Below are 12,517 nucleotides of genomic sequence, written 5' to 3'. Positions count from 1 at the left end.
TGCATATATATCGTGTTAGTACCTAATTTTGTCAGCCACTTCGGACATCACATTGCACTTTAGTATGTGGAAGTAGTACTATTTATGTGATACTATTCATAAACTGTAAACATTTGTCAGTAGGCAATAGGATAAAGACTTCCGGCTCCTCGGGCTGGTGCGAATGTTTCAATGTCCGTATGTGACAAACCGTTGGATTGTGACACACCTTTACGCGTGTTTCGCTCGCTGCGCTCGCTCGAAAACGATAGCCTAACCTAAAACCAATCCCTCTTGCGTTAGTCATTCGATATGAAGGCGACTTATTTCGAATTTGCGAACGTGTCGGATCGGATGTGAGGTTGGACTAAATTTTTACGAGCGAGCGGAGCGAGCGAGCAACGATCACAATTTGCAAGGTATACATATACCTTGCAATATGCATATATATCGTGTTAGTACCTAATTTTGTCAGCCATTTCGGACATCACATTGCACTGTACTATGTGGAAATAGTACTATTTATGTGAAACTATTCATAAACTGTAAACATTTGTCAGTAGGCAATAGGATCAAGACTTCCGGCTCCTCGGGCTGGTGAGAATGTTTCAATGTCCGTATGTGCCAAACCGTTGGATTGTGACACACCTTTAGGCGTCTCTCGCTCGCTGCGCTCGCTCGAAAACTATAGCCTAACCTAAAACCAATCCCTCTTGCGTTAGTCATTCGATATGAAGGCAACTTATTTCGAATTTGCGAACGTGTCGGATCGTATGTGAGGTTGGACTAAATTTTTACGAGCGAGCGGAGCGAGTGAGCAACGATCACAATTTCCAAGCTATACATATACCTAATGTTGCCTTGCATATATTTCGTGTTATTACCTAATTTTGTCAGCCACTTCGGACATCACATTGCACTGTAGTATGTGGAAATAGTACTATTTATGTGAAAATATTCATAAACTGTAAACATTTGTCAGTAGGCAGTATGATAAAGACTTCCGGCTCCTCGGGCTGGTGCGAATGTTTCAATGTCAGTATGTGCCAAACCGTTCGATTGTGACACACCTTTACGCGTCTCTCGCTCGCTCGAAAACTGTAGCCTAACCTAAAACCAATCCATCTTGCGTTAGTCATTCGATATGAAGGCGACTTATTTCGAATTTGCGAACGTGTCGGATCGTATGTGAGGTTGGACTAAATTTTTACGAGCGAGCGGAGCGAGCGAGCAACGATCACAATTTGCAAGGTATACATATACCTTATATTGCCTTGCATACATTTCGTGTTATTACCTAACTTTGTCAGCCACTTCGGACATCACATTGCACTGTAGTATGTGGAAATAGTACTATTTATGTGGTACTATTCATAAACTGTAAAAATTTGTCAGTAGGCAATAGGATAAAGACTTCCGGCTCCTCGGGCTGGTGCGAATGTTTCAATGTCCGTATGTACCAAACCGTTGGATTGTGACACACCTTTACGCGTCTCTCGCTTGCTGCGCTCGCCCGAAAACTATAGCCTAACATAAAACCAATCCCTCTTGCGTTCGTCATTCGATATGAAGGCGACTTATTTCGAATTTGCGAACGTGTCGGATCGTATGTGAGGTTGGACTAAATTTTTACGAGCGAGCGGAACGAGCGAGCAACGATCACAATTTGCAAGGTATACATATACCTTATATTGCCTTGCATACATTTCGTGTTATTACCTAACTTTGTCAGCCACTTCGGACATCACATTGCACTGTAGTATGTGGAAATAGTACTATTTATGTGGTACTATTCATAAACTGTAAAAATTTGTCAGTAGGCAATAGGATAAAGACTTCCGGCTCCTCGGGCTGGTGCGAATGTTTCAATGTCCGTATGTACCAAACCGTTGGATTGTGACACACCTTTACGCGTCTCTCGCTCGCTGCGCTCGCTCGAAAACTATAGCCTAACATAAAACCAATCCCTCTTGCGTTAGTCATTCGATATGAAGGCGACTTATTTCGAATTTGCGAACGTGTCGGATCGTATGTGAGGTTGGACTAAATTTTTACGAGCGAGCGGAGCGAGCGAGCAACGATCACAATTTGCAAGGTATACATATACCTTATATTGCCTTGCATGTATTTCGTGTTATTACCAATTTTTGTCAGCCATTTCGGACATCACATTGCACTGTACTATGTGGAAATAGTACTATTTATGTGAAACTATTCATAAACTGTAAACATTTGTCAGTAGGCAATAGGATAAAGAGTTCCGGCTCCTCGGGCTGGTGCGAATGTTTCAATGTCAGTATGTGCCAAACCGTTGGATTGTGACACACCTTTACGCGTCTCTCGCTCGCTGCGCTCGCTCGAAAACTATAGCCTAACCTAAAACCAATCCCTCTTGCGTTAGTCATTCGATATGAAGGCAACTTATTTCGAATTTGCGAACGTGTCGAATCGTATGTGAGGTTGGACTAAATTTTTACGAGCGAGCGGAGCGAGCGAGCAACGATCACAATTTGCAGGGTATACATATACCTTGCTATATGCATATATATCGTGTTAGTACCTAATTTTGTCAGCCACTTCGGACATCACATTGCACTTTAGTATGTGGAAATAGTACTATTTATGTGATACTATTCATAAACTGCAAACATTTGTCAGTAGGCAATAGGATAAGGACTTCCGGCTCCTCGGGCTGGTGCGAATGTTTCAATGTCCGTATGTGACAAACCGTTGGATTGTGACACACCTTTAGGCGTGTCTCGCTCGCTGCGCTCGCTCGAAAACGATAGCCTAACCTAAAGCCAATCCCTCTTGCGTTAGTCATTCGATATGAAGGCGACTTATTTCGAATTTGCGAACGTGTCGGATCGGATGTGAGGTTGGACTAAATTTTTACGAGCGAGCGGAGCGAGCGAGCAACGATCACAATTTGCAAGGTATACATATACCTTGCAATATGCATATATATCGTGTTAGTACCTAATTTTGTCAGCCATTTCGGACATCACACTGCACTGTACTATGTGGAAATAGTGCTATTTATGTGAAACTATTCATAAACTGTAAACATTTGTCAGTAGGCAATAGGATAAAGACTTCCGGCTCCTCGGGCTGGTGCGAATGTTTCAATGTCCGTATGTGCCAAACCGTTGGATTGTGACACACCTTTAGGCGTCTCTCGCTCGCTGCGCTCGCTCGACAACTATAGCCTAACCTAAAACCAATCCCTCTTGCGTTAGTCATTCGATATGAAGGCAACTTATTTCGAATTTGCGAACGTGTCGGATCGTATGTGAGGTTGGACTAAATTTTTACGAGCGAGCGGAGCGAGCGAGCAACGATCAAAATTTGCAAGGTATACATATACCTTGCAATATGCATATATATCGTGTTAGTACCTAACTTTGTCAGCCACTTCGAACATCACATTGCACTGTAGTATGTGGAAATAGTACTATTTAGGTGAAACTATTCAGAAACTGTAAACATTTGTCAGTAGGCAATAGGATAAAGACTTCCGGCTCCTCGGGCTGGTGCGAATGTTTCAATGTCCGTATGTACCAAACCGTTGGATTGTGACACACCTTTACGCGTCTCTCCCTCGCTCGAAAACTATAGCCTAACCTAAAACCAATCCCTCTTGCGTTAGTCATTCGATATGAAGGCAACTTATTTCGAATTTGCGAACGTGTCGGATCGTATGTGAGGTTGGACTAAATTTTTACGAGCGAGCGGAGCGAGTGAGCAACGATCACAATTTCCAAGCTATACATATACCTAATGTTGCCTTGCATATATTTCGTGTTATTACCTAATTTTGTCAGCCACTTCGGACATCACATTGCACTGTAGTATGTGGAAATAGTACTATTTATGTGAAAATATTCATAAACTGTAAACATTTGTCAGTAGGCAATATGATAAAGACTTCCGGCTCCTCGGGCTGGTGCGAATGTTTCAATGTCAGTATGTGCCAAACCGTTCGATTGTGACACACCTTTACGCGTCTCTCGCTCGCTCGAAAACTGTAGCCTAACCTAAAACCAATCCATCTTGCGTTAGTCATTCGATATGAAGGCGACTTATTTCGAATTTGCGAACGTGTCGGATCGTATGTGAGGTTGGACTAAATTTTTACGAGCGAGCGGAGCGAGCGAGCAACGATCACAATTTGCAAGGTATACATATACCTTATATTGCCTTGCATACATTTCGTGTTATAACCTATTTTTGTCAGCCATTTCGGACATCACATTGCACTGTACTATGTGGAAATAGTACTATTTATGTGAAACTATTCATAAACTGTAAACATTTGTCAGTAGGCAATAGGATAAAGAGTTCCGGCTCCTCGGGCTGGTGCGAATGTTTCAATGTCAGTATGTGCCAAACCGTTGGATTGTGACACACCTTTACGCGTCTCTCGCTCGCTGAGCTCGCTCGAAAACTATAGCCTAACCTAAAACCAATCCCTCTTGCGTTAGTCATTCGATATGAAGGCAACTTATTTCGAATTTGCGAACGTGTCGAATCGTATGTGAGGTTGGACTAAATTTTTACGAGCGAGCGGAGCGAGCGAGCAACGATCACAATTTGCAGGGTATACATATACCTTGCTATATGCATATATATCGTGTTAGTACCTAATTTTGTCAGCCACTTCGGACATCACATTGCACTTTAGTATGTGGAAATAGTACTATTTATGTGATACTATTCATAAACTGCAAACATTTGTCAGTAGGCAATAGGATAAGGACTTCCGGCTCCTCGGGCTGGTGCGAATGTTTCAATGTCCGTATGTGACAAACCGTTGGATTGTGACACACCTTTAGGCGTGTCTCGCTCGCTGCGCTCGCTCGAAAACGATAGCCTAACCTAAAGCCAATCCCTCTTGCGTTAGTCATTCGATATGAAGGCGACTTATTTCGAATTTGCGAACGTGTCGGATCGGATGTGAGGTTGGACTAAATTTTTACGAGCGAGCGGAGCGAGCGAGCAACGATCACAATTTGCAAGGTATACATATACCTTGCAATATGCATATATATCGTGTTAGTACCTAATTTTGTCAGCCATTTCGGACATCACACTGCACTGTACTATGTGGAAATAGTGCTATTTATGTGAAACTATTCATAAACTGTAAACATTTGTCAGTAGGCAATAGGATAAAGACTTCCGGCTCCTCGGGCTGGTGCGAATGTTTCAATGTCCGTATGTGCCAAACCGTTGGATTGTGACACACCTTTAGGCGTCTCTCGCTCGCTGCGCTCGCTCGACAACTATAGCCTAACCTAAAACCAATCCCTCTTGCGTTAGTCATTCGATATGAAGGCAACTTATTTCGAATTTGCGAACGTGTCGGATCGTATGTGAGGTTGGACTAAATTTTTACGAGCGAGCGGAGCGAGCGAGCAACGATCAAAATTTGCAAGGTATACATATACCTTGCAATATGCATATATATCGTGTTAGTACCTAACTTTGTCAGCCACTTCGAACATCACATTGCACTGTAGTATGTGGAAATAGTACTATTTAGGTGAAACTATTCAGAAACTGTAAACATTTGTCAGTAGGCAATAGGATAAAGACTTCCGGCTCCTCGGGCTGGTGCGAATGTTTCAATGTCCGTATGTACCAAACCGTTGGATTGTGACACACCTTTACGCGTCTCTCCCTCGCTCGAAAACTATAGCCTAACCTAAAACCAATCCCTCTTGCGTTAGTCATTCGATATGAAGGCAACTTATTTCGAATTTGCGAACGTGTCGGATCGTATGTGAGGTTGGACTAAATTTTTACGAGCGAGCGGAGCGAGTGAGCAACGATCACAATTTCCAAGCTATACATATACCTAATGTTGCCTTGCATATATTTCGTGTTATTACCTAATTTTGTCAGCCACTTCGGACATCACATTGCACTGTAGTATGTGGAAATAGTACTATTTATGTGAAAATATTCATAAACTGTAAACATTTGTCAGTAGGCAATATGATAAAGACTTCCGGCTCCTCGGGCTGGTGCGAATGTTTCAATGTCAGTATGTGCCAAACCGTTCGATTGTGACACACCTTTACGCGTCTCTCGCTCGCTCGAAAACTGTAGCCTAACCTAAAACCAATCCATCTTGCGTTAGTCATTCGATATGAAGGCGACTTATTTCGAATTTGCGAACGTGTCGGATCGTATGTGAGGTTGGACTAAATTTTTACGAGCGAGCGGAGCGAGTGAGCAACGATCACAATTTCCAAGCTATACATATACCTAATGTTGCCTTGCATATATTTCGTGTTATTACCTAATTTTGTCAGCCACTTCGGACATCACATTGCACTGTAGTATGTGGAAATAGTACTATTTATGTGGTACTATTCATAAACTGTAAAAATTTGTCAGTAGGCAATAGGATAAAGACTTCGGGCTCCTCGGGCTGGTGCGAATGTTTCAATGTCCGTATGTACCATACCGTTGGATTGTGACACACCTTTACGCGTCTCTCGCTCGCTGCGCTCGCTCGAAATCTATAGCCTAACATAAAACCAATCCCTCTTGCGTTAGTCATTCGATATGAAGGCGACTTATTTCGAATTTGCGAACGTGTCGGATCGTATGTGAGGTTGGACTAAATTTTTACGAGCGAGCGGAGCGAGCGAGCAACGATCACAATTTGCAAGGTATACATATACCTTATATTGCCTTGCATACATTTCGTGTTATTACCTAACTTTGTCAGCCACTTCGGACATCACATTGCACTGTAGTATGTGGAAATAGTACTATTTATGTGGTACTATTCATAAACTGTAAAAATTTGTCAGTAGGCAATAGGATAAAGACTTCCGGCTCCTCGGGCTGGTGCGAATGTTTCAATGTCCGTATGTACCAAACCGTTGGATTGTGACACACCTTTACGCGTCTCTCGCTCGCTGCGCTCGCTCGAAAACTATAGCCTAACATAAAACCAATCCCTCTTGCGTTAGTCATTCGATATGAAGGCGACTTATTTCGAATTTGCGAACGTGTCGGATCGTATGTGAGGTTGGACTAAATTTTTACGAGCGAGCGGAGCGAGCGAGCAACGATCACAATTTGCAAGGTATACATATACCTTATATTGCCTTGCATGTATTTCGTGTTATTACCAATTTTTGTCAGCCATTTCGGACATCACATTGCACTGTACTATGTGGAAATAGTACTATTTATGTGAAACTATTCATAAACTGTAAACATTTGTCAGTAGGCAATAGGATAAAGAGTTCCGGCTCCTCGGGCTGGTGCGAATGTTTCAATGTCAGTATGTGCCAAACCGTTGGATTGTGACACACCTTTACGCGTCTCTCGCTCGCTGAGCTCGCTCGAAAACTATAGCCTAACCTAAAACCAATCCCTCTTGCGTTAGTCATTCGATATGAAGGCAACTTATTTCGAATTTGCGAACGTGTCGAATCGTATGTGAGGTTGGACTAAATTTTTACGAGCGAGCGGAGCGAGCGAGCAACGATCACAATTTGCAGGGTATACATATACCTTGCTATATGCATATATATCGTGTTAGTACCTAATTTTGTCAGCCACTTCGGACATCACATTGCACTTTAGTATGTGGAAATAGTACTATTTATGTGATACTATTCATAAACTGTAAACATTTGTCAGTAGGCAATAGGATAAGGACTTCCGGCTCCTCGGGCTGGTGCGAATGTTTCAATGTCCGTATGTGACAAACCGTTGGATTGTGACACACCTTTACGCGTGTCTCGCTCGCTGCGCTCGCTCGAAAACGATAGCCTAACCTAAAACCAATCCCTCTTGCGTTAGTCATTCGATATGAAGGCGACTTATTTCGAATTTGCGAACGTGTCGGATCGTATGTGAGGTTGGACTAAATTTTTACGAGCGAGCGGAGCGAGCGAGCAACGATCAAAATTTGCAAGGTATACATATACCTTATATTGCCTTGCTTACATTTCGTGTTATTACCTAATTTTGTCAGCCATTTCGGACATCACATTGCACTGTACTATGTGGAAATAGTACTATTTATGTGAAACTATTCATAAACTGTAAACATTTGTCAGTAGGCAATATGATAAAGACTTCCGGCTCCTCGGGTTGTTGCGAATGTTTCAATGTCAGTATGTGCCAAACCGTTGGATTGTGACACACCTTTACGCGTCTCTCGCTCGCTGCGCTCGCTCGAAAACTATAGCCTAACATAAAACCAATCCCTCTTGCGTTAGTCATTCGATATGAAGGCGACTTATTTCGAATTTGCGAACGTGTCGGATCGGTTGTGAGGTGGGAGTAGATTTTTACGAGCGAGCGGAGCGAGCGAGCAACTATCACAATTTGCAAGGTATACATATACCTTGCAATATGCATATATATCGTGTTAGTACCTAATTTTGTCAGCCACTTCGGACATCACATTGCACTGTAGTATGTGGAAATAGTACTATTTAGGTGAAACTATTCACAAACTGTAAACATTTGTCAGTAGGCAATAGGATAAAGACTTCCGGCTCCTCGGGCTGGTGCGAATGTTTCAATGTCCGTATGTACCAAACCGTTGGATTGTGACACACCTTTACGCGTCTCTCCCTCGCTCGAAAACTATAGCCTAACCTAAAACCAATCCCTCTTGCGTTAGTCATTCGATATGAAGGCGACTTATTTCGAATTTGCGAACGTGTCGGATCGGATGTGAGGTTGGACTAAATTTTTAAGAGCGAGCGGAGCGAGCGAGCAACGATGAAAATTTGCAAGGTATACATATACCTTATATTGCCTTGCATACATTTCGTGTTATTACCTAATTTTGTCAGCCACTTCGGACATCACATTGCACTGTAGTATGTGGAAATAGTACTATTTATGTGGTACTATTCATAAACTGTAAACATTTGTCAGTAGGCAATAGGATAAAGACTTCCGGCTCCTCGGGCTGGTGCGAATGTTTCAATGTCAGTATGTGCCAAACCGTTGGATTGTGACACACCTTTACGCGTCTCTCGCTCGAAAGCTATAGCCTAACCTAAAACCAATCCCTCTTGCGTTAGTCATTCGATATGAAGGCGACTTATTTCGAATTTGCGAACGTGTCGGATCGGATGTGAGGTTGGACTAAATTTTTACGAGCGAGCGGAGCGAGCGAGAAACGATCACAATTTGCAAGGTATACATATACCTTGCAATATGCATATATATCGTGCTAGTACCTAATTTTGTCAGCCACTTCGGACATCACATTGCACTTTAGTATGTGGAAATTGTACTATTTATGTGATACTATTCATAAACTGTAAACATTTGTCAGTAGGCAATATGATAAAGACTTCCGGCTCCTCGGGCTGGTGCGAATGTTTCAATGTCAGTATGTGCCAAACCGTTGGATTGTGACACACCTTTACGCGTCACTCGCTCGCTGCGCTCGCTCGAAAACTATAGGGTAACCTAAAACCAATCCATCTTGCGTTCATTATTCGACATGGTTGCGACATATTTCGAATTTGCGAACGTGTCGGATCGGATGTGAGGTTGGACTAAATTTTTACGAGCGAGCGGAGCGAGCGAGCAACGATCACAATTTGCAAGGTATACGTATACCTTGCAATATACATATATATCGTGTTAGTACCTAATTTTGTCAGCCACTTCGGACATCACATTGCACTGTACTATGTGGAAATAGTACTATTTATGTGAAACTATTCATAAACTGTAAACATTTGTCAGTAGGCAATAGGATAAAGACTTCCGGCTCCTCGGGCTGGTGCGAATGTTTCAATGTCCGTATGTGCCAAACCGTTGGATTGTGACACACCTTTACGCGTCTCGCGCTCGCTCGAAAACTATAGCGTAACCTAAAACCAATCCATCTTGCGTTCATTATTCGATATGGTGGCGACATATTTCGAATTTGCGAACGTGTCGGATCGTATGTGAGGTTGGACTAAATTTTTACGAGCGAGCGGAGCGAGCGAGCAACGATCACAATTTGCAAGGTATACATATACCTTGCAATATGCATATATATCGTGTTAGTACCTAATTTTGTCAGCCACTACAGACATCACATTGCACTTTAGTATGTGGAAGTAGTACTATTTATGTGATACTATTCATAAACTGTAAACATTTGTCAGTAGGCAATAGGATAAAGACTTTCGCCTCCACGGGCTGGTGCGAATGATTCAATGTCCGTATGTGCCAAACCGTTGGATTGTGACACACCTTTACGCGTCTCTCGCTCGCTGCGCTCGCTCGAAAACTATAGCGTAACCTAAAACCAATCCATCTTCGTTCATTATTCGATATGGTGGCGACATATTTCGAATTTGCGAACGTGTCGGATCGGATGTGGGGTGGGACTAAATTTTTACGAGCGAGCGTAGCGAGCGAGCAACGATCACAATTTGCAAGGTATACACATACCTTGCAATATGCATATATATCGTGTTAGTACCTAATTTTGTCAGCCACTTCGGACATCACATTGCACTTTAGTATGTGGAAGTAGTACTATTTATGTGATACTATTCATAAACTGTAAACATTTGTCAGTAGGCAATAGGATAAAGACTTCCGGCTCCTCGGGCTGGTGCGAATGTTTCAATGTCCGTATGTGACAAACCGTTGGATTGTGACACACCTTTACGCGTGTCTCGCTCGCTGCGCTCGCTCGAAAACGATAGCCTAACCTAAAACCAATCCCTCTTGCGTTAGTCATTCGATATGAAGGCGACATATTTCGAATTTGCGAACGTGTCGGATCGTATGTGAGGTTGGACTAAATTTTTACGAGCGAGCGGAGCGAGCGAGCAACGATCACAATTTGCAAGGTATACATATACCTTGCAATATGCATATATATCGTGTTAGTAACTAATTTTGTCAGCCATTTCGGACATCACATTGCACTGTACTATGTGGAAATAGTACTATTTATGTGAAACTATTCATAAACTGTAAACATTTGTCAGTAGGCAATAGGATCAAGACTTCCGGCTCCTCGGGCTGGTGCGAATGTTTCAATGTCCGTATGTGCCAAACCGTTGGATTGTGACACACCTTTAGGTGTCTCTCGCTCGCTGCGCTCGCTCGAAAACTATAGCCTAACCTAAAACCAATCCCTCTTGCGTTAGTCATTCGATATGAAGGCAACTTATTTCGAATTTGCGAACGTGTCGGATCGTATGTGAGGTTGGACTAAATTTTTACGAGCGAGCGGAGCGAGTGAGCAACGATCACAATTTCCAAGCTATACATATACCTAATGTTGCCTTGCATATATTTCGTGCTATTACCTAATTTTGTCAGCCATTTCGGACATCACATTGCACTGTAGTATGTGGAAATAGTACTATTTATGTGAAAATATTCATAAACTGTAAACATTTGTCAGTAGGCAATATGATAAAGACTTCCGGCTCCTCGGGCTGGTGCGAATGTTTCAATGTCAGTATGTGCCAAACCGTTCGATTGTGACACACCTTTACGCGTCTCTCGCTCGCTCGAAAACTGTAGCCTAACCTAAAACCAATCCATCTTGCGTTAGTCATTCGATATGAAGGCGACTTATTTCGAATTTGCGAACGTGTCGGATCGTATGTGAGGTTGGACTAAATTTTTACGAGCGAGCGGAGCGAGCGAGCAACGATCACAATTTGCAAGGTATACATATACCTTATATTGCCTTGCATACATTTCGTGTTATTACCTAACTTTGTCAGCCACTTCGGACATCACATTGCACTGTAGTATGTGGAAATAGTACTATTTATGTGGTACTATTCATAAACTGTAAAAATTTGTCAGTAGGCAATAGGATAAAGACTTCCGGCTCCTCGGGCTGGTGCGAATGTTTCAATGTCCGTATGTACCAAACCGTTGGATTGTGACACACCTTCACGCGTCTCTCGCTCGCTGCGCTCGCTCGAAAACTATAGCCTAACATAAAACCAATCCCTCTTGCGTTAGTCATTCGATATGAAGGCGACTTATTTCGAATTTGCGAACGTGTCGGATCGTATGTGAGGTTGGACTAAATTTTTACGAGCGAGCGGAGCGAGCGAGCAACGATCACAATTTGCAAGGTATACATATACCTTATATTGCCTTGCATACATTTCGTGTTATTACCTAACTTTGTCAGCCACTTCGGACATCACATTGCACTGTAGTATGTGGAAATAGTACTATTTATGTGGTACTATTCATAAACTGTAAAAATTTGTCAGTAGGCAATAGGATAAAGAGTTCCGGCTCCTCGGGCTGGTGCGAATGTTTCAATGTCAGTATGTGCCAAACCGTTGGATTGTGACACACCTTTACGCGTCTCTCGCTCGCTGAGCTCGCTCGAAAACTATAGCCTAACCTAAAACCAATCCCTCTTGCGTTAGTCATTCGATATGAAGGCAACTTATTTCGAATTTGCGAACGTGTCGAATCGTATGTGAGGTTGGACTAAATTTTTACGAGCGAGCGGAGCGAGCGAGCAACGATCACAATTTGCAGGGTATACATA

This window comes from Bombus terrestris, unplaced genomic scaffold (assembly GCF_910591885.1).
Source record: "Bombus terrestris unplaced genomic scaffold, iyBomTerr1.2, whole genome shotgun sequence".
NCBI lineage: Eukaryota > Metazoa > Arthropoda > Insecta > Hymenoptera > Apidae > Bombus > Bombus terrestris.
This window is presented reverse-complemented; position numbering follows the sequence as displayed.